Below are 25,690 nucleotides of genomic sequence, written 5' to 3'. Positions count from 1 at the left end.
CTAGAAGGGCATTAATGGCCGTGCTTGAAATATTTGTATGTATGTATTTATGTCTGTACCCGTGGTGGTGGTGCTGCGGTAGCATTGTCGCCTCACAGTAAGAAGCTGTCTGGTTCGATTCTCAGCTAGAGTGTCTTCTGCATGGAGACATGCGTGAATGGGCATAACTTCGTTGAAGGTTGTGCGTCAGGCCTGGCAAGCCGGTACGTAAAAATCAACTGCCAATCATTAGCAGACTGGAGTTCTGCTGTGGTGACCCCTAACCGGGAAAAGCCGAAAGACACAAACAATGTATTTATGTCTGTAAGAAATGCATAATTGTTTCCTTTGACAAGCACGGTTTCCTTTGTAACTATCACATTGACAACACACACGTGAAAGTTGATCCAATAGTTAAGGATCTGGGAATCTATATGGACAATGAACTGTCCTTCAATCACCATGTATCCACTACTATAAGGGAGTCATTTTTCATTGCACAGCATGTACCTAAAAGTATGGTGTCCAGGTCCAAGGATGTAATTAATCCCCTGTGCTTGGCTCTCATCAGACCGATCATTGAATATGAAGTGACCACAATGCTCTTTCACTAAGAAAAAAAAAAAAAAAATCAGGGACCTAAGTCAGAAAAACTATACAGACCATCTTAAAGCTTTGCCCCTCCTCTGTATCATACAGGTTACTAACAGGCAACCTCTGCCTTGCTTATAGAGCATCAAAAGACCCTATCATGTTAGACCAACTACACATTCACAAGTCCAATGGTAGTGTGAACAACTGTTCAAGGGATCTCAATTTCCTCCGCAACATAAACAGAATTTGTTGGAGGGACAGGTATGTATCACAGAGAACACCTGTTCTGTGGAATCATTTTCCTGTCCACATAAACTGAAATATTTTACTTATTCTGGTCAAGCATAATTTGAACAAATGGATAGGAAACCACAAATTCAACCCCAGCTTAGCACCCATGTTCCTCATGGACAGAGGCAACAAGTAAATGTCTCGACATATCCTTGTTTTGCTCACCAGTGGGTTATTCATGGGCAAAATACAAGGGCTAAAAACTACCATGAGAAGGTAAGGCTTGGCTTCTTAAGATCCTCACAGATCAGTAGCCTAGTAACTACTTATGACCCTATAAACACATGAAACACATTTGCCTGTTACCTGCATTCTTTAAAATATTTCACTTCATACTGACAATTGAACATGCAATATATTTTACTTTTTCATTTTTCTCTATTTGCTAACCATGTGAGTTCATTAAGTCTCCAAAACCCATTGTTTGATGTTCCCCTGTGTATGACAGAGTAAAATACTAATACCCATTTGTTAACCAGGTAGGACCACTGGACACACACACACCCTTTTCAGCAGTGACCTGGGAACAACATCTGATTAAGTGACTTGGCTCAAGGTTACATATCTGGCAAACAAGGGGGGAAGTGAATCAAACCCCATGCCATAGAAATGACAGCTCACAGTCTTAACCCTCTGTGCCAGTTACCAGGGTGCATCAACACACAGAAAATACATAGTGAAACTGGCAATCAGGGACAATGAAAAATACAACCAAGCAAAAAAGTATTCAAATGAATTATAATTACTGCTATTTTCTTTTGATGACTGTGTCATCTAGGCCTGAAGCACATTCTTAGGGGAAAGGGGGAATTTGGGCCAGAACACTGCAAAATTAGAGATTTTATACATTTACATTACAACTACAAGAAAAATGATAATGAACTGTTTATCTGTATTCTGTCAAAATTATGTACAGAAAGGTGTGATTTAGTACTCTATACTAAAAATGGTGACACATTTAAATATCCTGACTTAGTATAAAACATGATTGAGAAGTATGGATATCGGTACATAGCTACACTTTCAAATTGGTTTTCTTTTTTTAGTGTGTTAATGTAGTTTTGTTGTGAAGTTATTTTCAGCTCTGCTGTTCTGTGTCTTGTTGATTTATTTGAGAAATTTTATTAGTAACATCTTTGTTGTTCGCTTAACATGATGAAGCTAATATGAGCTTATTTGTAGTTTCAGAAGATTAGTCATTTTTGATAAAATAAAAAAAAATGTTTCTATGCTTTTTGGTAAGTGCCATGAGTTCTTTAATGTGCACTTAAGCAACCACTGACACAGGTAGAAGGGGCCTTTATTTAACATTCCATCTGAAGGATGATGTTTCAAGTGTGCAGACCCCCCCCCCCCCAAAAAAAAAAAAAAAGCTGTGCTACAGTGTCACTTTGGAACATAATTCCAAGTGCTTGGTGTGGGGAACAAGCAGTAAGATATATACATCTATTATGAATTAAATGCCAGTAAAATGTTATTGCAGTGGTTTGGGTCCTAAAGAGCTGATGTTGCAAATATATCTTCATGGTGAAATGTCTATTTTGGTATACTGAAAATAGTAAAAACAAAGCAAGTGCTTAATAGCTGGAAGGTACTTTTGCCCAACAACTATTAAAACAGAAGTAAACAGCCATGCTTTTTATGAAATCACACATACTTTTTCCCTTAGTGTTTCTTATATCTCTTGAGTTTTATAACAAGATATGTTACAAACGATATCATTGGTCCTACATGCCAGTTAGTAAAGGCACATGGTTTTCTCCTCTGAAGCTACAAATAAGCTCATATTAGCTCTACAAATCCATATATTCGAATGACCCTGTTACTTGTTTCCATAGATATCACCATGTGACAGAAGTGATCTCACCTATGAAGTAATTCTCAAGCTGATCATCTTCAGCACATTCTAGGAGACCAGACCACCAGGTATTGCACTTTCTCCAAGCCTTAACCTTGATGATATGATGCAGATATGAGGATGTTGTAGACCTGAGTCTCTGGGTCAACAAGGTAATAAAGTAGTTTACAACAAATAAGGCTTAATCATACACCTGAGAATGGAAATGTTGTTTGTATGGATAAGGGAAACTGGTCACTAGGCAGCAACCAAGGAGTTGTACAAAAATACGCTATTTGAGAATACATGATGGAAGACAATATAGATGTGAGGTATTTTTTCTTCCATAAAAAGGTTAGTGAGTAACTGGAACAGTTTTTTTTAAGATGATGGCAATACTGAAATGGTAATATAACTCAAGAATGCAAGGGACATACATTAAGCAATTCTTTCATGAGGTAGAATAAAATAATGTAATAAATCACTTAAGTTACAGCTGTCACTTATCCACATGGTACGGTCAATGATAGATTATAATAGGGGTAACTTGGGTAGTCACCTAATGGCCATACCTTCAGGAATGTCTACTACAGCAGTTAGACAAAGTTTCTGCTCATTTAAAATAAATTTGTTACATTCAGCTAAGTCATTCTAGTAGGTTTATGTGCTGAATGTAACAATAGGCACCTTTTTAAGGCCAAATTGTTTGTGCATATGCAGTGCATGCCCACAATGCTAGGATTCAGAGATGTTGGGAACAGATGGGAGGACAATATGTGCTAGTATATTTGAGAGGTAGTAGCAGGGCATTCAGAATCAGAAAAATGCTCTTTCAGCTGCAAAAAGTCCACAAATAATCCAAAATATACAAATGAAGATGAGTGATCCAAAGCCATGTTCTGTACTGACATAAATAGCACTTTCATCCCAATACTGTGGGACTTCATCAAAACTCTGTTCATAGGTTCATAGGTTAATACTAGGCTATCTGCCCTAGGGCATTTATAAGCCTAGCCAGAGTGTGTTTGGCTTTCAACACCCATTTTAAATTAATTTTGCTATGCCCTTTTTCGAGGTTAGTATACTGTGCCTCTGTCTAACAGTGACACAGAAGTGATACCCGGGGTAAACCTACGATCTCCTATCCACTCATCAAGATTCCTCTTGAAGAGAGTCAATGAGGGACTCTGCCTAACCTGGACTGGGATTTTATTCCAGAGTGAAGGGAGCCTCTGGGTTATGAATCTGTCCCTCCAGCATGTCCTATTTATTTCAGTGCTGAGGTTCAAGTCTCTCGAGCGCGTAGCTCAATGGGATATGGATTTTCTGAGGTGCAGCATGTCCATTAATTCCGGGTTGGACATGGCTTTATACGTCAGGCACAGATCACCTCTGAGCAGGCGGTATGCCACTGAGTAGAGCTGGAGTTTCTTTAACCGGGCAGCATATGGCATCTGTTTGAGCCCTTTGATCCTCTTGGTGAGGTACTTTTGGGGTCTTTCCAGTTGCTGCAGGTGTCTGGTAAGGTACATCCCAAAAGGGGCATTGTACTCAATTATGGGCCTGATGAGGGATGAGTAAAGAGGCACGATGACCTCCCCTGATCTAGATGTGAATCCCTTCATGATTAGGTGGGCTATATAAAATGTTTTCATAAACAATTTGGCCACGTAGTTGTCAAATGAGACATTGCTATCAACTTGGGTCCCTAGGTCCCTAATTACTTCTTCTGTACTTAATGGATTGCCACCTATGTGGTAATTTGTGGGCACTTTGTTTTTGCCAAAAGGGATGACTATACACTTTTTGGCGTTTAACTTGAGGCCATGGTTCTGGCACCAGTTGTCTGTTTCTATGAGGCCCTTTTAGAGGATGCTTGTGTCGGCTGAAGAATCGATTATGGCACCCAGTTTGCAGTCATCTGCGAACTTGGTCAGCCACAGTCCTTCCGTGTTGGCCTGTACCTCCGAGAAATATATACCGAACAAGAGAGGTCCCAGGACTGAGCCTTGTGGGACACCACTTGTAACTGGTTTGGAGTCTGACATGGGTCCAGCAATTCTAACCATGTGGGTTCTGTCCTTGAGCCAGTTTGCAACCCATCTAGTGACATAGGGGTTTATATTTAAGCTGGTGAGCTTATCTATAATGCCCGAGTGGGGTATTGTATCGAAGGCTTTTGCGAGGTCCAGGTAGGCTGTGTGGACCACCTTCCCCTCGTCAATGGCCTTGGAGACTGTTTCAAAGAAATCAATCAGGTTTAAGAGGCAGGATCTGCCCATAACAAAGCCGAACTGGGTAGGATCCAGTGTCTGTAGGTCCCCAATATCTTTATTTATGAGGTCCATGATGATCCTTTCCATAGCTTTGCAGACCAAGCTAGTCAGGCTTATGGGGCGATAGTTTCCAGGATCCGTTGAGGCACCACCTTTGTGGAGATGGACCACTGTTGCTGTACGCCACTCTTTGGGTACATATCCTGTAGTAAGGCTGAGATTGAGCAGTAGTTTTATGTTTGGGTTTAGCTCTTCTTGGAGTTCATGTAGGACGCAGCCCGGGACACCATCTGGTCCCATTGATGCTATGTTTTTTGCTTTGGAGAGGGCAGCTCTTACCTGAGCATCTGAGATGTCAGGGGGGCAGCACTCTGCTGGGATGGATATTTGCCCTTTTGGTGGGAGGGGGGGGTTTGCGCTGAACCTGTCAGCTAGGATGTTGGCAATGTCTGTGGGTTCAGTGTATTTTTTGTCATTTTGGACTAATTCTGGGCATATCTGGGAATTCCCACCCAGGTTCCTAACATAACTAAAGAAAGCCTTGTGATTATCCTTAGTGTCCTGTGCAATTTTTCTCTCGAAGCTGGCCTTAGACGATTTTATGAGTGCCCGTAGTTTTTTGCTAATACTGATTAGAGATGCCTTCCCTTTTTGGGATTTTGCTCTATCATTTAGTAGCTTCCTCCTTCTATTGTATAGTTTGTTTATGGCTGGGGTCAACCAGACAGGATGTCTGCCTTTGGAGGACTGGGTCTTGGTTTTATCTGGGATTGCATAATCTATGCATTCCTGAAGGTGTTCATAGAATGCGTTTATAAAGGATTCTGCAGTCTGGGCCATATTTTCCACAGGCCCGGGGGCTTTGAAGGATTGCACCTCAGTTTTGAGGAGTGTGAAATTTGCTTTAGAGAAGTTTTTCACTGTGGTTTTCAGGGCAGGGGGGTGGAGTCGGGATGTGAGTATCCAGTGAGATTAGTTTATGGTCTGATCTTACCAGTGAGGGATACACTTCTGGTCTGGAGCATAGAGTCCCCATGTTGGTGATGATCAGGTCCAGTATGCTTTCCCCTCTTGTGGGAGTGGTAACAAGTTGTTCCATACCATTTGAGTTTATAAATTCTAGGAACCTTTGGACTAGGGTGTTGGAGCTAGAGTAATGCTCCCAGTCTATGTTTGGGTAGTTGAAGTCGCCCAATATAATGGTGTTTGGAGAGACCTTCATATTTTCCAGTGTTCTCAGGAAGGCCGAGTGGGATTCCTGGGTTTGGGAGGATGGTCTGTAGCAAGCTATAAACTGGAAGGCAGTTTTACCCACTGTTAGTTGAACATGGATAGTCTCTGATGCTTTGTTCTGTGCCACCAACCTGGAGGTGTGGGTATCTTTGACGAATATTGATACTCCCCTTCCTTTTGTGGTTCGGTCCAAGTTTTGGAGCCAAAAAGCATGGTATGAGGTATAACCTGGTAGTGCTGGGGTGCTCTCGGGAGCCTTGAACCAGGTTTCTGTTACTGCACAGACATCGATGTTCTCCATGCTAAGGAGAATTTTGAGTGCGTGCATGTTGAGGTTTAGACTTCTGGCATTGAGTAGCATTACTCTTAGTTTTTTATCCCTTGTGATACCTATGGAGGTGGGTTTGTCTTTTGACCCTTGCCTAAAAAAGGCACTATGGGGGTAGCAAGAGCCTTTGCCAATATCTGAAAGCCCAGGGGTGACAGGTGCAAGCCATCCCTAGCGAAGCATCATGGCTTGTTGAGCATGTCATCCCAGGCTGACAGGCATTGGTTCCCCTTTGAATGACACCAATACTTAAGCCTATTGCTGAAATTGATCATCTTCTCTTCATATTGTGGCATCATTCTTGGTGAGGGTAAGATGCTACTCAAGGTCAGGGTCATACCGGCCTGGGCTACATGCTCAGAGAGCTCCTCTATGTCTCTTTTCATGTAGTCCAGGGAGGTACGTCTCAGGTCATTCACACCAGCATGGACAATGACTGAGTCGTATTTGTACTTGCCTTGGAGTGACCTGAGTGCTTGTGTTATGTGGCGGATCCTAGTGCCCGACAGGCAGCTCACCGTGACCTTCTCCTTGTTCAGCCTAGTGAGCAGGACGTCAGTGTGCCTGACGATAGAGTCACCTATTACAAGTGTATCAGGTGTGTTGTTTAGCCTTAAGGGCTGTGACTGTTCAGCACACTGGCTTTGTGAGCTATGTGTTGCACATGATTTGTTTTGGGGTAGCGGTTGCTTGGGTGTCTGCTTTGGAGGTCTCTGCTGCTTAGGCAGATTTTTATTTAGAGCCTCCGAGTATGTTTTTGTGTGTTTATTTGTTTGGTTTGCTGTCGTGGTAGGTCTATGCAAGACTGGAATTGTAGTGAGTGTGGTTTCCATCTCCTCCTGACTGGTTTTGCCAGTACTGAGTTGAGAGAGCTTAGCCTCCAATATGGCTATATGGTTGCATCTCTCACATGTGTTGGAATTTGTTGGGAGGAGGAGCGGGTTGTCTGTGTACATGAGGCAGTTGTAACATTGCCTCAAGATTCCCAGATTCACCAGCTGGACTGGAGAGGAGATTGACAACTGACCTTTGGACATGCTAGAACAGTATTGGGAATTCCTTTATAATTGAAAAAAAAAGGGCCAATGGGGAACAAGGTACTCAAGGGGAGTTTGTGAGGGTGTAGTGCTTTTAATTTTTTAGTGCTGACTTATATAATTGCTTTAGTGAGCAAGTGCCAGGTATCTTAAATGCAATGTGTTACAGGTAACTTAAATGCAAAAATGACAAACAGTAACTTTCTTTCAAGTGAAACAAGGAAATACGTACAGTAAGCAATGCAGATATCACTAGGGATCCACAGAAGCGCTGAAAAGCCGCGTTTCAGGGAAATAACAAGCAAACAAACAACAAGCATACAAACAAAGCTAGATTCAGCAGGCCTGGATCTAGTCTATGCTACAGCAAACAAGGTGTACCAATTTCAGTAAGAAGCAGTTCAAATATGCAGGCACTATAAGCCTTTAACCAGAAATTCCCAGCTCAGAAGGGCAGAGTCCAGCCTCTCCTCCTACAAGAGTGCAGACCACGAACCCTTTTAATGTAAAATAACTGGCCTGAAGCCCAAGTGCTTAAACCAGAATTAATACACTTTTAGAATAACAGACACTGAACCCTCAATCAGCAGTTCCCAACTTAGAAGGATGTAAGCTACCTGTTCTGCCACTACAGTGCAGACCACAAACCTTCTTAATGTAAACAACTGGCCTGAAGCCCAAGTGCTTAAACCAGAATTAATATACTTTTAGAATAACAGACAATGAGCCCTCAATCAGCAGTTCCCAACTTAGAAGGATGTAAGCTACCTGACCCGCCACCACAGTGCAGGCCACAAACCTTCCTAATGTAAAACAACTGGTCTGAAGTCCAAGTGCTTAATCCAAAAGACTTAGAATGATAGCTACACTTTAATCAAGTTACTACCAAGCAGTAATAAATACAATTGAATACTTTAAAGAATGGCTGGATTAGTGCTCAAGTTATACAAACAAAGCTAGATTCAGCAGGCCTGGATCTAGTCTATGCTACAGCAACAAGGTGTACCAATTTCAGTAAGAAGCAGTTTAAATATGCAGGCACTATAAGCCTTTAACCAGAAATTCCCAGCTCAGAAGGGCAAAGTCCAGCCTCTCCTCCCACAAGAGTGCAGACCACGAACCCTTGTAATGTAAAATAACTGGCCTGAAGCCCAAGTGCTTAAACCAGAATTAATACACTTTTAGAATAACAGACACTGAGCCCTCAATCAGCAGTTCCCAACTTAGAAGGATGTAAGCAACCTGTTCTGCCACTACAGTGCAGACCACAAACCTTCTTAATGTAAAACAACTGGTCTGAAGCCCAAGTGCTTAAACTAAAAGGCTTAGAATGAGTTACACCAAGCAGTAATAAATACAACTGAGTACTTTTAAGATGACGCAAAAGCAAAATAAAGTAGGAAGAAACACAAATACAGTAAAAGCAGATACATTTTTTTTTTTTTTTTGAGTGAGCAAATGAGATGGACCCAGGAGTTACAGGACAGAAACAAGTGCAAATGCAGGCCTTCAAATCAGAAAGTTGAGAGAGATGGAAGACCACTCAAATGGCCAATAACTACAAATTCTGGGCCAGAACCACTCCTTATGTAGTAGACAGGTTACCTAGTGCTTACCACTCCCACTGATAAGCTAGAAGGCTTCCCTCCAACACAGAAAGGCTTGGGGGGCTCAGAAGCTTACAAATAGTCCCGGATACAGCAAATCTGTATCTGGAACACTAATTACAGTAAAGGTAGGAAACAGCCTTACAATTTTTTTTTTTCAGAAAAGTAGCAAAAACAGTAGTAAAAACAATTCACATGCAGTGCAAGCTGGCACACTTGAGTATGTAGCAATATTAGTCCACACACAGTTTGAAAAAATGTAATTAAATTAAAAGGACTAAAAGCAAGTGCAGAAAGGGTTTATTAGGTAAAATGCGGTAAAGAGATGGGACTGGGGTAGTGTCCTAAATCAAATCTACAGTGGGGCGGGCACTGCAAAAGCCACCAAATTTAAACTACAACCAAGAACAGGGAGGGGGGGGGGGGAGTTTCAACAGAGATGTGAGGAATCGGAGTGCAAATTATAAAACCAAAAAAATATATACTGATCTCTGTATATTTGCAGAACAGTAAGACAACAGATATCTAAGCACCAATTTAGCTCTATAATACAGAATGATACAGAAAAATATATTCAGCCCTATATATTTGCAGATAGTCTTGTAAGGCTGTCTCTCAACACACAGGTTCCACTTTAAATGCAGACTGCTGCTATTAATGGTAACAATTTGCCATGGCACATATTATGCATTAGTATGCAATATAACATAACTAAACCCACTAAAACGTGTATGATTAATTATTACATTGACTCATTTAATAAAATTATTAATGCAAATATAGATTTAAAAATCTGGTTTGATAATTTAACACCATTTACAGTCACAAAGCACTTTCCACATAAAATATATAGAGAAATTATTAATTCCTGGGAACAGAAAGGATTTGTTTTTTGGCTCCAATGTATCAAAGAACTAAAAGTTTTAGATATGCAAGTAATAAAAACAACATACAAAATACCACAACAGGACTGGCTAACTTTACAGAGTATTCTGTCATATTCACAAGATTTAAGTAGAATAATTAACCATTCTTCATTTAAAGAAATACCTAAATTTACAAAATACATATATGAAATCATATATAATGACTTTGACATAGGAAACAGTATTTCAAATTTTTACAAAATATTGATAAACTATAAAACAACACCTATAAACCTCATATTAGGAATATATAACAAAAGGACACGCAATACAGTTAACTGAAGATATTAAAACGAATATCTTGTTATCGATAAAATATACATCCTTTACAAAATACTGGAAAGTTTTTAATTGGGAATGCTTGCAGAGAGCATTCTTAACCCCAGACAGAATCAGTAAAATTAGTTCTTCCATAAAAGGAATATTTTGGAGATGTGAGCAAGTACACAATGCAGATTGGAACCACATTTTCTTTGATTGTGTTAAAATTAAGCCATTTGGAATGGTATTAATAACTTTCTACAAGCTTTATTTAATGAATCATTTTATTTAACTAAAGCTCTTGCATTATTAAATGTGAACAAAGGCTCTCATTTGAATAGGTCAAACATGTATCTAGTATGGACTACACTTGCAATTTCAAGGAAGTGCATAACAAGAAAAAGAGCCCATCTCTATACCAGAAGAATGCAAAGTTCCTGTAATCATGGCTGCACAGGTAAAAACCACACTCACCAAAGCCAAGAACACAGCATCCATGGGACCAGACAACATCCCAGGCTGTGTTCTACATGAACTACAGAACAAACCGGGACCCCACCTAAGTACCATGTTCAGTCATAGCCTCACCTCAGGCTTTGTGCCCACTGAATGGCGCACAGCGATGGTTATCCCACTCCACAAGGAGAGAGCCACCACAGACACCGGGAACTACCACCCCATTAGCCTGACGAGCCTGGTCTGCAAGGCCATGGAACGTATCATTGTGGAACTTATAAAGAAAGACATTGGTAATCTCCAAACTCTGGACCGCATCCAGTTTGGGTTTGTAAAAGGCAGATCATGTCTCCTAAACCTGATAGACTTCTTTGAAGCAGTCACCAAAGCTGTAGACGAGGGTAAGGTGATTCACACAGCCTATCTAGATCTTGCCAAGGCTTTCAACGCCATCCCCCACTCTGGAATTACAGATAAACTCACTAAACTAGGTATAAATCCCTATGTCACAAGATGGGTTGCCAACTGGCTCACTGACAGATCCCACACTGTGAAAGTAGCAGACTCCAAATCTGACTTCAGACCAGTGACAAGTGGAGTACTACAGGGTTCAGTCCTGGGTCCTCTCCTGTTTGGTATCTACTTCTCTGAAGTACAGGCTAACACAGAAGGTCTTTGGCTAACAAAGTTCGCAGATGACTGCAAACAAGGAGCCATAATCGAAACTCCTAATGATGTGGACATCCTACAAAAGGGCCTCACTGAGACAGACGCCTGGTGTCAAAGCCATGGCCTCAAGCTTAATGCCAAAATGTGCATTGTCATCCCCTTTGGTAAAAACTCTGTACCCATGAACTACAACATAGGCGGTAGTATACTTAACACTGAAAGTGTGATAAGAGACCTTGGGACACAGGTGGACAGCAGTAGTCAGGAAATCCTTCTTCATGGCATACCTCATCACAAAAGGTTTCTCATCCAGAAAAAAAGAGGTCATTGTTCCCGTCTACTCATCACTCATTAGACCCATTATAGAGTACAACACCCCATTTGGTATGTACCTCACAAGACATCTACAACATCTAGAAAGGCTGCAGAAATACCTCACAAAGAGGATTACCAGCCTCAAACAGATGCCCTACGTAGACTGTCTCAAAAAACTCCAGCTTTACTTCGTCGTATATCGCCTACTCAGAGGTGATCTCTTCCTAACATAGAAAGCTATGTCAAACCCACTTAAAGAAGTCCCAATCCCTCCAAGCTACACGCTCTAAGGACCTAAACCTTGACACCACAATAAACAGAACATGCCAGAGGGATAGATTCCTGTCCCAGAGACTTCCCATACTCTGGAACAAACTACCTATCTATATCAAACAAAGCTCCTCATTAGTACTCTTCAAGAAAAATCTTGATGATTGGATGGGAAATAGAAAATTCACCCCGGGGATCATTTCTGTGGCTCTGCTTGACAGTAGCACAGGAAAATAATTTTCTTGGGTGGCAAAAGCCAGGGTACCTTTTTGGCTGGGCTTGTATAGGCCCTAGGGTCGATAGCCTAGTACCTACCTATGACCCTATGAACCTAAGAAGATGAAATACAAACACAGTACCAACTTTGGAAGACTTCTACAGCCTACTGAAGAACACAGCATTATTGGAAATTAAAATTAAAAAACTAAGAATTTATTCAAAGCCATTTATCAACAACCCTTTGGGAAAAGTCTTATCATTGACTGACACTATACAATAATTGATCAGACACTCTGATAATGGATTGGAAATACTTATAAAGTATCTGTATACATTAAAATCTGTTATAGTGAAAGCTAATGTAAATAGTGTACATAGTTATTTAAGATGTTGTATAAATACCATGGAATTCATTCAAATGTTTTTGAAAAATAAAAAAAAAAAGTTGAGGAAAAAAAAATCTGTAATGGTAAACAATGCCTCAGTTTAAATGCAATGAAACCATCATGTGATCCCCTACATGTAATCAAAATAATAAAGAACTGAAAACATAAAATCATTCATAATTGCACAATCCCCAAAACTACCTGCAATAAAACAGTTTATATATGTTTAAAATATGTTGAATTACACAGTCAATGTGTCTCATAAACTATTATATGTGATAAAAATAATAACATGTTAAAATCTTACGGCTTTGGCATTAAAATACTATTAGTATTAGTTGTGCAATTATGAATGTTTTCAATGTTTTTAATGTATTGTTTTTTTATTATTTTGATTGGATGAGGGGAATCACATGATGGTTTCATTACGTTTAAACTGATTTGCTGTTTATCATTACAGAGTTATGATGAAGTCCCAAAGTATTGGGAAGAAATAACCTGGGTCAATAAAGAATGCAGTCTTGGTGCAATTGTCTTCAAGAAATAAGGACTATTCAAGCATATTAGTCAGGCTGCAGCCTGCAGGCAAGTAAGTATAAGGGGGAACTAAATAAGTTTCAACTGTCACTAATTTCACAGAATGTCCCTGAGCTTGCATTATACTTTTGTTCTTCGTAAATCTTTGGGAATGCAATCACTAAATAATCACAGGTGTCTGAATTCCAGACTTTATATCTATTAGAGAATGCATATTAATACATTTGTTATTCTAACAACTTTCTAAGTATATAAGAGCAATATTTAAAATGTGTCTGTTTTGGGGCTTTTGCCATTTATAAACATTTGCCTTTGCCTCAGATTCTTGCACTAAGAGGTTGAATGAGGAAGAAAGATCTGTTAGTAGATGAAGGTAGTATACTCTTTTGCTAATTCTTTAGTTAACCATCTGAATTTGCAAGACTAGAGTGTGTTTGTGTGAATTAAGTTGGAATACTTCTGGCTACTGTTTGGATGAAATGAAGTTCATTCAAAACAATCAAATGTACCTGATTTTGCAAAATGCTCCAGATATTGCCTTATATTTTGGTCTGTTCCTCATAAAATTGGTGCTTCTTTTGGCAAATCATTGAGGACTGTGGTTATTAAATAATGACAGACATTTGAGTTTCAGACTTCATAGAATTCAGAAAATACAGAGTAATGCAAACACTCATTCCATCAACATTCTCTAAGTATATAAGAGCAATATTTAAATCTGATCCAATTTTGGGACTTTGTCTCATTACATTTTTAGCTTTGTCCCTGATTCTTGTGTTAAGAGGTTGAAAAGTATTTTTATCACAATCAGATGACGTGTACATAGAAAAGTGGCAAAACTACTGGGTAGCATGAGGCTGTCTATGGATGAAAGTAACATAGTCTCTTGGCATTTGCTCAGTTTAAACAGTCTGGCTTGTAGCATCAGTGTGCATTTGTCTATCAAGAGGTTGAAATGCAAGGGCCACTGTGTGTTTGTGTGAAACAAACTTGAAACATATTGTTATATCCATTGTGACAACCCCCTACTTAAACCCAGGCAGTAACTACAGCACCTCAGTCCTCACCACTGTCTCTGATAAGGGAGTGTCACTAAAAGCAGGGTTAGAACACACAATTCCCTCTAAGGGTATGCTGGGAACAGGCTCCAAACCTGGGACTGAACTATTCTAGATCCTCAAATGAGTCTTCACACTACCCACTGCAGAGCACTGTATCCCAGTTCTAGGTATTTGACACACTCACTCTTAAATATTTGATAATCACACATGCAATAACTCTTGGAAAAGACTGATACAGATTTACCTGCTATGTCCCCTTTCCCAAATTACACGGTAATGCTGCCACCAGTCAAAATACTATGATACCCTTCAAAAGGGGTGTTCAATTATATAGTAAAATAAATATTGATATAACATGTAGCATGCAATCCAAGCAGTAAGGCTATTTGGAGTGGACCTGGTGTTATCACAATAAGCATGAACACTCTCCGGTTACTAAAAGTACTTTCTAAATAACCAGCCATAATAGAAGGTAGTAAAATATTTAATAAATAAAAAAGATTTAAAACACATATACACTGAATAACTGATTTCAGTAAACCACAGAATTTCACACACAGGAAATTATAAAATAACACTGTAGGATAGGTTTCACACTGATTGAAGAAAAACTCTATCTAACTGTAGATCAATAACTGTCTAAAGATTAACTGCCCTGTCTAATCTAATTAACTCAGCAAGACAAAATGACTCTTACTTCTGCAAGGGGAAATAAGAATATATATCCACTCTTCAGGCTATTGTCTGGTCCTCAGTGACTAGAATAGCAAATCTTATTATTTCTACTGAACTGCTCTGAAAAATTCTGAGTGCTAAATGCTGATCTGGAAAACAACCACTGACTACTGAACAACTGTTGCAACTGAACAACACTACATTCAGCTGCAACAGTACTACAGTGAACCTGCTTTTTATAGCAGAATTTTTTTTAAAGTCACAGAAAGCTGCTATGAGAATTCTAAACAGCTGCTGTGGAGATTCAATTCCTTTCACCTGTGGCACACAATGACAACACTCTTTGTCAACTGACTGGCACAACCTGTATTCAGAATTATTTTTAAAAGACATGTACAGAAGAACACTTATTTACAAAATTATAGTTAGTCATGCTGGCATTTATAACACAGGGTAATTTATAATTATTTACAAGTATTTACAAAACCGTAGCCAGACATGCTAGCACAGATAATAATATCTGATATCTAAAAGGTTGGAATGCTAGGGCTACTGTGTGTTTGTATGTCTGTGGATAAAAGTAACTTACTCTGTTGCCATTTGCTCAGTTTAAACAAACCTGGCTTGTAGCACTAGTGTGCATTTGTCTATCAAAAGGTTGGAATGTTAGGGCTACTGTGTGTGTGAAACAAACTTGATAGATATTGTTATATCCATATGTATTTATTTATTCATTTTATGACAATCAAACATCTGAGATATTCAAGGTCAACAATGCGACTACAGTAGCTGAAAGCATGGACCGTTTGGGGATGAGAATGGTTCGCCCTGCTGTCATGATCAATTTAAACAATCACTAGTTTGGCTTTGCAGAACTAATATGCATTTGTGTAAAACAAGATGAAATACTTTTCTGTGGCCATTTTTAATCACAAACAGATATTTGAGGTGTACACAGTCAAGGTGGTACTCATTGATCGGTACATACATACTGGATTATAATGACAAGATCAGCCATAATGGTTAAGGACTTCACTTCCCATGCACAAGGTACAAGGTTTGATCATGACCTGCAGCCAATGCCTGTTTGGAGTTTGCATGTTCTCCTTCTGTTGATGTGAGGTTCCTCCCACCTCTGAAAAATATGCTGAATGTTTCCATCTAAAACTCACCAAAGAATAAAGCTGTGGCCACCAGCACAAAATCTACATGGTGCCCTACAGGGGGAAAAGTTGTATAGACCAACCGCTTTGAGTATCTACTGTGATGAGCAGTATCATCAAGACAGGAGAACATGGATCATAGATGGTATGCCATGGCAGGGCTATCCACTCAACAGTGTAAAATATGGCTCTCAGTGATTCAGTCATGTTGATTAATGTTGCCAAATGGGCATAGCTATTTGTCGGTGATAAGTAGGTTGAGGATCTGGCATACTCCAATCTATGCCAAGGACCCATGCTAACAGTGGGAGGGATGTATGTGCCCCTATTGTCCAGTGTGCACCTGCCATAAAGCCCAACAGTCCTGGGTCAATAATCTTCTGGCTGGCCAGTGTCAGTTGTCCATCTTGGGTTACCTTGGATAGCTGTGTTAAGCAAAAGCTGGTCATAAATCAATCAACCTGCCAACCATTAACTAAGAATTGCTACACTCAATGTAGGTTGACTGATGGGATGGAGCTTGGAAGTGGATGACATGATGTTAAGGAGGATGTTGAACATCCTAAGTATCCAGGATTCAGGATGGAATGGCAGTGCTGAAAAGAGACTTGGCTTGGGATCCAGAGTTTACTGTTCAGGAGGAGGACTGGTTAGAAATGCTGTGGTGATGGAGAGGCTTCAAAAGGCAGTAAGAGATGTCATTAAAATTAGTGACAGACTCATGGCAATCAGACTCAAGCCTAACTATAAGTTAGTATTTATAATCTCAGCCTATGCCCCGCAACAGGGTTGTGATAGTGAGGAAGAGTGCATTCAGACAGCATTTGCAGGACTTCCTAGATAGGATGACATGATCGATGTTGGTAATGGATGACTTGAATGCACATATCGGGAGAAACAGAGCAGGATATGAGGACTGCATAGGCCCAAATGGGTAGAGCAACAGGAATAAAGAAGGAGAGGCCATTCTAGACTTCTGCTGGAAAATGGCTTGATACTGGCCAACACATGGTTCAGAAAGAGAGACAGTCACAAATATTACATACAAGATTGGCCAACATACATCTCAGATAGACTTTCTCTTTGTAAGGAAAGGGCACTGGGGTAGAATCAGTGATTACAAAGTCATCCCCAGTGAAACAGTCAACCCACAGCATAAACCACTTGTTGCCACAATCAGCTGCAAGCAGTTGTAAGCAAAGGCTCTAAGGTCAGCAGAGACCAGGCTGAAGACCTGGAAGTTGACTGGAAAGAAAGCACAGCATTTCAAGGAATTACTCAGGGCTCTATCACCTCAAGAAGAAGAGGAAAAGGTAGATTTGATGAAGACTGGCAGTGCCTCAAAACAGCGTGTGTGAGGACTACAGAACAGATATTGGGCCAAGCTGGGTATGGAAATAAGGTACTAAGGAAAGCTGGTGGTGGAATGCTAAAGTCCAGAAAGTCATCAAAAAGAGAAGGCATGCAGGAAAATGTGGGAGTTAGAAAAGATGTACCGGGCCAGGAAAGAATACTGATTGGTTAACAAAGAGGCTAAAAAGGAGTTGCAATAACAAAGAACAAGGTATCAGAGGCACACTATCAGCTTCTGGAAAGTGACTCAGTAGATGGCAGAAAGAAACTATATCAGGTTCCAAAGCAAAGACAGAAAGATAAAGATGGTAATCAGACAACTTTCATAAGGGATGCCAGAAACAACCTGCTCACCAGTCCACAGGACATCAAAGGCAGATGGAAGGAGCACTTCCAACAGCTTCTCTATGAAGAACACCTAAAAAGAAGCTGTACTTCCCGAGACAGAGCCAATAATGAGAAAAGAGGAGGAGCTCACCATAGAAGAAGTAAGAACAGCACTAAGGAAAATTAAGTCAGGAAAAGCACCAGGCTCAGATGAGATCACAGCAGATATGATAAAGATGTTAGGTGAGATGGGGAGAAATGGCTCCTGAGGGTTCTCACAGCAGTGCAGAGAGAAGGACATATCCCAAATGACTGGCAAATAAGCATACTAGTGCCAGTGTTCAAGAAAAAAGAGGACATTCCCAACTGTGGGCAGTACAGAGGTCTCAAACTCCTGTCACAATGTATGAATGTTCTGTAGAGGATGATTGATAAACAAATAGAGAGAGTAGTAGAAAGTAAGATGGGAGATAAGCAGTTCAGATTCAGACCAGGATGCAGCACAACTGACCTGATGTTTGCAGTAATACAAATAGTAAAGAAGAAGTTAGAGAAAGAGTCCAAATGGGCATTCCTAGACTTGAATAAAGTGTATGACAGGATCCCAAGAAAGCTAATTTGGGCAGTCCTGTGGTGGTTTGAAATCCCAGAAACATTGGTAGAATTAGTCCAGGTTATGTACAAGGGCCCAATGACTCAAGTACAAACAGTGTTCAGTCTCACAGAGGGCTTCCCATTGGGAGTGGATGTCCATCGGGTTTCAGCTCTGAGACAACTGTTGCTCACAGTGGTGACGGACTACATTAGCAAACAGGTTGGAGAGGACAGATCAACAAAGTTGCTGTATGCAGATGATTTGGCATTACAGGCTCTGAGGAAAAACTTCAGCGAGGAATACAGGAATACAATGCAAAACTGAAAGCACATGGGATAAAAATTGGTACAGATAAAGATGTAATGGCAGAAAATGGAAGAAATCAGAAGAAGCTGAGAACTGAGGTAGAAGGGAAAATAGTGGAGCAGGTTAACAGCTTCATGTATCTAAGAGGGGTGGTTGAAAAGTAGGAAAGTCTGAATAAGGAAGTCAAAGCTAGAGTCAGAGGGGCTGCTGCCAACTGGCACAGAGTGTCAGGGATAGTGCATGACAGAAGAATGCCAAGAAGCTGAAAAGTAAGGTGTACAAGACAGTGGTGCAACCAGTACTACTGTATGGTACAGAAACCTGGGCAGTAAATTTCTTTCTTTCTTTCTTTCTTTCTTTCTTTCTTTCTTTATTTATTTATTTGTTTTATTTTATTTTGCATTTGTTAACAGGGAAAGTCCGACTTGAAACAAGCCAGTTTTCAGAGGAGGCCTGGGGAGAAATGCTCCAGATGCATGTCTTTGTAAAGGCAGAACAGCTGAGGGAACTACAGGTGATTGAGATGAAGTGCCCGAGATGGGTGATAGGATGTACACTGTGGGACAGATGAAGAAATGAGAACATAAGATCTGAAGCCAAAATAACTCCACTTGCAGAAAAGGTCAAACCGAAGACATTATGGCGGATCAAGCACATGTGCAGAAAAGCAGAACAGAATCTGGGAAAGAAGAATTGGGACAGACAGAAAGAAGGCAAAATGAAACAAGAGCATCCAGCAAAGAGGTAGATGGATTGTGTTAGAGATGACCTGTGGAAGTCAGGCATCAGTGACAAAGAAGGTATGAGAGTGGCATTGAATAGAGAGAGATAGCAAACAGTTGACATGACACCTAATCCCATGCAGAAAATGGGAAAAGGGGGTTGATGATGATGAATGATAGCAGTCTGAAGGGTCTTTTATGGCTTAAAACAATCAGCAAGGTGTATTCAAAAGAATATGTGCCTTTATGCATGGTCCAAAAAAAAAGTGTGTGGGAGGGGGAAGCCAGCACTTGAAAACAGTTACCTATTGAAATGTCAGCACTGGAAATGGTGAGTGCCTATAAGCTGAAAATAAAGACTGAAAAAACCAAAGCAAAAGAATGAATCTCAAAAACCAACCTTCTCCTTTAAACTTCCTTTTGCAGGTGGTGCAAGCCCACCACCCACCTGCACCTACATCCTCCAGATTTATATATACCAACTCCAAGATCACCATTCCTCAGGGAAAAGGGAATATTCTGAAAAAATGGCATCTTGGACCTTGTATATGTTACTTCATTATTTTGGTCACTCATTCTCCGCATTTCAGGACTCTCTGTAGCGGGTTTGACATTTCAAAGGGTTACCCTTACCTTTGAAAACTGCCAAGGGCTCATAGTACGTTTACTCTGCACCTGCAGCTTGACCATGCTGCAAGAAAGGAAGGGGTCCAGTCTCCTATAATGTTGGAACTTACCGAATAGAACTCTGTAGAGCATGAAATGCATGTGCAGAGTGCATATACGTCACTCTATGACACCATATATGTGCAGCAGTCTTCAGTGCGCTTGTGCAGGAGTATTCCTATGCACAAGGGAAAGCATAGCACGGCTTCATGTATGCAAACATGCACATCAGCTGCCAGCGGTAGGTTATGGCCAGAACACAGAAAACTCTATCCAGCTGCCTGAATGATGGCCACATTGCAAATGACTGTCACCCCAGTGATGGGGAGTGAATGGGTGCAGTCATAGAGCAGGGGCCAGTGAGTAAAAAGAACAAAAACAGGCACCAAAAGAAAATATAGACCATTGTTACTAATGTGTTGCTAGTGCTAGTTCAGGGTAGTTGCTTGGACTATTAAGAAAAAAAAATCTTATAATGAACTGGGGTGTAGAAGTGAGGGGTGAAAATGGTATAAGAATTAGTTCATGTGACACCACACTGGTTATACCAGTTTGTGAATTCAAAGAGGTATTTCTTCATAAGTTATTGTTTTAAAAGGCAAGGTAAGGTCTGCAGTGACATTGTTCTAGTTGGTGGGGGCAGTGAAAGGAAAAGCTTAATGGCTTGTGGTACGGAAAAATTAGGTATTTACCAGACATCTACACTTCCAAGGTACTTGCCAATTGGGCAAATGCCTCACAAAAGTCTGTATGAGTGCAAAGGCAGGTTCTGACTGTGTGCAAAAGCAGCAAAACAGATCAGATGACAGGCTCAGTCCATTAGTAATCATGATGCCATAGTTTACATACTTCTTAATTTAACATGGAAGGTCACATTCAGAGGTGTGTTACAGGATAACTTCATGTCAAAAATAACAAATTCAAGGTAAAAGTAACATCTCATTCTAGTATTCGTATGTTACTGAGCTGTACTGGCTATCATTTAAATATAATGCTAATTCTGGAAAAACCTTCTATGTACTATACTACACCGCTGTATTTAAAATCTTTTAAAAACTTCTGACCTGCTTAGTATAATGGATGAGATAATAAATGGCTTATGGAAAGATTAAAATGTATTTACTTACTTGTTCTTTTGTTAACCAGGTAACTGGGCCAGTCTACAGACTGTATCCAGCCATGGTCAAGCAACAAGGACAAAGATAAATGCAATCTATTCAATATGTGGAGAGAGAATTTGGGGTGCAGTATAAAACAGCATGCTTCTGGGAGGTGGGAAGGAAATTGAGAAAACCCAGGCAAATTTTACACAGACAGTCAGAATTGAACCTCAGACCCCAGAGCTGTGTAGCAGAGATCATACTGATGAGCTTCCATGCTGCTCTTTGGAAGAGGCTTATTCATTTTTGATTACTCTCTTAATTTAGTTTATGTTCACAGGTCAGCTGAAGTACTAGTTACTTTTAGAGCAATTTAATAAAGCTAGGCTTTAAATGTATCTTATTTGCAAGCAAATTTGGTTTTAAACATACTGGAACCACTGATGTATTTGTGGAGAAATAACACTAAATCAGCATGGAACTACAGATCCCCTAATCTAAGGCAGAAACAGCAAAATACACTGTGCTAACTGATCATTGTTGCTTTCTTTGCAGACTTCTCTCTCTGGCAGAGCTGACAAGGTGACCTGACCACTCACAGGTTCAAGAACACTCAGGTCATCACATGCACAACAGAGGTTGCCAAGACGATAGAGTGCCTGAGACATGATGGAGGGATGCTATCTTCAATATGGTGGGGACGAATCAGGATATAATCCAAGTGTTACTTTTCATGACTGTTTTGCTATTTATTGTATAACATGCTTTTCTGACAAGGCAGCAACAGTCAGGACTAAAGAGTTGTTGTGACATAGGAATTCACTGGTGAAAGAAACAACTTCTGTCATGGGATTTAGTGGTTAAAGGACAGACCTACAGGAGAGAACGTTGATGGAGTTAAGCTGTCTTCTCAATGATATGGTTGGAAACATATGCAATGTATCATCAGCTTCATGTTAGAAACTATATGGAACAGAAAGGGTTTCTTATCTATTTAGAAACAAATTAGTTGGGGGTGCAATATCTGCTGTGAAGGAATAAATCATGAAGACTGGAGGAATCATTAAACAAATACCCATAATAATCCTCTTGGAAGTATTATTTGTTTATATGTATTATACTTTGCATGACTGCATTTAAAGAGTGAATGAAAACCTAAGTTTCCTTACGTGAGAGCAGATGACAGCCTTGTAAATTTCAGACTGGAGGAAACACATAAAGTTCAGAGGAGAGCAGGAATGCTGTATTCTTGCAGGAGAAAGTTTTCCACCCCAACCTCATGCAGAGTCCTTCACATCCTGTAAATGCATTACTACTATAACCAACAACGAGGCAGTTGAACATGAGAAAAAGGGAAGTCTCCCTTGCGGTGACCTCCGTCAAACAGACTGCATTTTTTTACTTGGCACAGACTGCAAAACTGTCCACTGTAGATACAGGTTATTACAAAAAACCGACATGAGACTTGAAGGTTTAGCTTCAGTTTAAACTGACAGGGAAGATCTTTCTGGAGTAATATAGGCCTGATCCTCAGGGCTGGTCTAAATCTGCTCAGAAAGAAAGCAGTATCCCAAGTGATCAGTTGGTCAGTTTAAATATTTCACTAACAAGTATTTCTATTAGTTAAGGTAGTGTGAAAAGATACTCAATAAGTTAATGAAGTAATCCCAGGACTCAACCCCCCCCCCCCTCCAAAAAAACAAAAAGATAATGAATCAGACACAGTGGTAAAGACTTGCACAGAGGAAGAGGTATTACTTTATCATAAGAAAATCTACACACAAATAAGATGTAATTAAGTGACAAAATGTGTTGAGGCTACCAGGATGTACATTCACCCACCCATGGCCTACAAGTTGCTTGCAATGGTGTGTGGGAGAAAGGAATGATGGATAAGATACCAATTGCAGTTCCTTGTTTTCATATTGCAAGTTGGATATTGTTTTATCAGCATGGACTCCCCAAATGACAGCAAAAGCAGCATGACTGATGCAAGGGATTTTATCTTCGCATCCCATCCGAAGGACAGCGTACCTAGCATTACAGCATTCTCTGTGTACTGCACCCCCAAAGGGTTTCATATACAATCTCAGTCCCACTCAGTGACTAGAAACCACTTCCTTTAGAATAGAATTACTAGGATACATACTAAAAAATTTCAATAAACAGAGGAACAGGACTAAGACAATGCAACTAAAAGTGAAGGGCAACGAATATAAGTGATATGGCAGTTATAGCAATATATTACACTGAAAACTATAGCAGAGTCATCTACATATGGGGATTTAGACAGTATATAAGGGAAAAGAAGGGTTAAAATGAAGGAAAGTAATCTTCTGATAAAAGAAATAAAAAAACATAATTAACAGGTGTGCAGTACAGGAAAAGCCACCACAATATGAACAGGAGTTGCTTAGATACAAGCTATCTCTGTTAGAACTGGCTGAGGAAATATATAATTATGTTTATTTGTTAAATGAGCAAGCCCACTGGATGCTTGTTTCTTTTGTTTATACAGTGTAGTAATTGAAATTGTTGAAATCAAACTTAGCAGTATAGGATGAAGCTGACAAGTAGCATGTAACCTTAACTCTCTTGGATAATAACAGACTCTCTGCCAGTTTGTCAGATTAGTGGCCTTTGGGAATACCTGTCTTCTGTAATGCCGGAGACACAGATTCAAACAGAATCCCTGGTGCCACAAGACTGACCAGAGAGAAAAAAGGCTGAACAGCCAGAGTTCAGCTCTCTTCTCTGAGGGCTGGGTACATGGCAGCAAAACCAATCCAAGGAAATTGAAAGGTGTTCTTGCTCAATGTCAGGACCTTAACAAGATACTCCACTCCCTCCAGGCTCTCCTCACCCTGGAGAAAGTAGACATCTGTGCAGTTACTAAGACATGGTTTAAAGCAGCACAGAGCACCCCAGTAGTGCAGGGCTAGAATTCCTTCTACACATTCAGGACAGTTAATGCACAGGCAGGGACCAAAGCTAGAGGTGTCTCAATCTATATCAACAACAAACTCACCTAAAAACTAGTCAAACAGGACAATGTTCTTGAGCTTCTCCATGTCTATTTCCACAGGCAAAGTCCCATGTCATATCCTTGCAAGCTATAGGTCTTCCTCTATGACCCAAGAAACCCATAATTAATGACTGGACTTAATGAAGGCCCTCACCATTCAACCCAATACCATATTCATGAGCAACTTCAACTACTCAGTTATAAACAGGGATACTTACAGAACCCTAAACTTACAGGCACAGAGATTCCTGGACTTTAGAAACACAAACACCTTGGACCAGGTAGTCCATACACCCACTAGGGGTGCAAACATACTCAGCCTGTACTACCTCATGAGGCCAGACTATAAAACTGTTTTCTTCAAAATAAAAATCAGTTCTGTGATCGTGTCTAATTGTGTAACATTTAGAATATATTCTAAGGCAAACCTCCTACTACTGAGTTATAACCTGTCAAAATTTCAATCTCCCCCCAAACTCTGTAAACACAGCTGCCTATGCAGAAATGTTCACATTTCCCTATACAATCATGACAATAAACAGCTAGGTCTACCAGAAATAAGCCCAGAACTAACAAAAAAAAACAAACCACTCTGTGGAATCCAAACATATATAGGCTGTACAACAAAAGAAAAAAAGTCATAGCCAGAATTAGGAAGTGCTACTCCCAGCATGTTAAAACCACTCTCATCAATTTAAACAAACAACTAAGAGGGCAGATTAATTCTACTAAATCCAGAATTGAGGTAAAGATAGCCTTCCAGGCAAAGGACAACCACAGGGCTTTCTTTAGCTATGCACAAAACCTCAAAGGCAGCACACAAAAGTGTGCAGAAATGATTCAAAATGGAGCCACCCACACAGAGCCAGAAGATATAGCAAATCAGTTTCAATTTACCCCCCTCTGTTTCCTGGCCAACACTCAGCAAATACTAACCACCCCCCCCCCAACCTTCACAAAGGAGCAGGTCCTAGATACACTCTCTAAAGCCAAAAACACTGCAATGATGGGCCCTCATAATATCTTGGGATATCTCCTATATAGCCCACAACCTTTTGAGACCACTGTAATCACTACTAAACTGCACTCTCCAGACAGAGTTTGACATGCAAATGGAGAACTACAGCAGTCATCTCACTGCATAAAGGAAGGTCATCAACAGATCAAGGGAAATACAGACTCATGAGTCTGATGAGTCTCATATGCAAAGCCATGGAAAGAACTAGCATGGAAATGATTAATAAGGACATGGCAAACCTTCTAACACTGGATCCAACTCAGTTTGATTTTGTCAAAGGCAGATCATGCCTACTTAGCCTGGTGGATGTCTTTGAGAAGGTCACCAAGGCAAAGGATGAGGGCAAAATGGTGCATAATGTCTACTTTGACCTGGCTAAGACATTTCATACAATACTCCACTAAGGTATTGTAAACAAACTCATGGATATAAGTAAAAACCCCAATGTTATGCACTGG

Source organism: Protopterus annectens, chromosome 5.part1, assembly GCF_019279795.1.
Source record: "Protopterus annectens isolate FY-2018-M chromosome 5.part1, PAN1.0, whole genome shotgun sequence".
Lineage (NCBI taxonomy): Eukaryota > Metazoa > Chordata > Ceratodontiformes > Protopteridae > Protopterus > Protopterus annectens.
The sequence above is the reverse complement of the archived record's forward strand: the minus strand, read 5'-3'. Positions refer to the sequence as shown.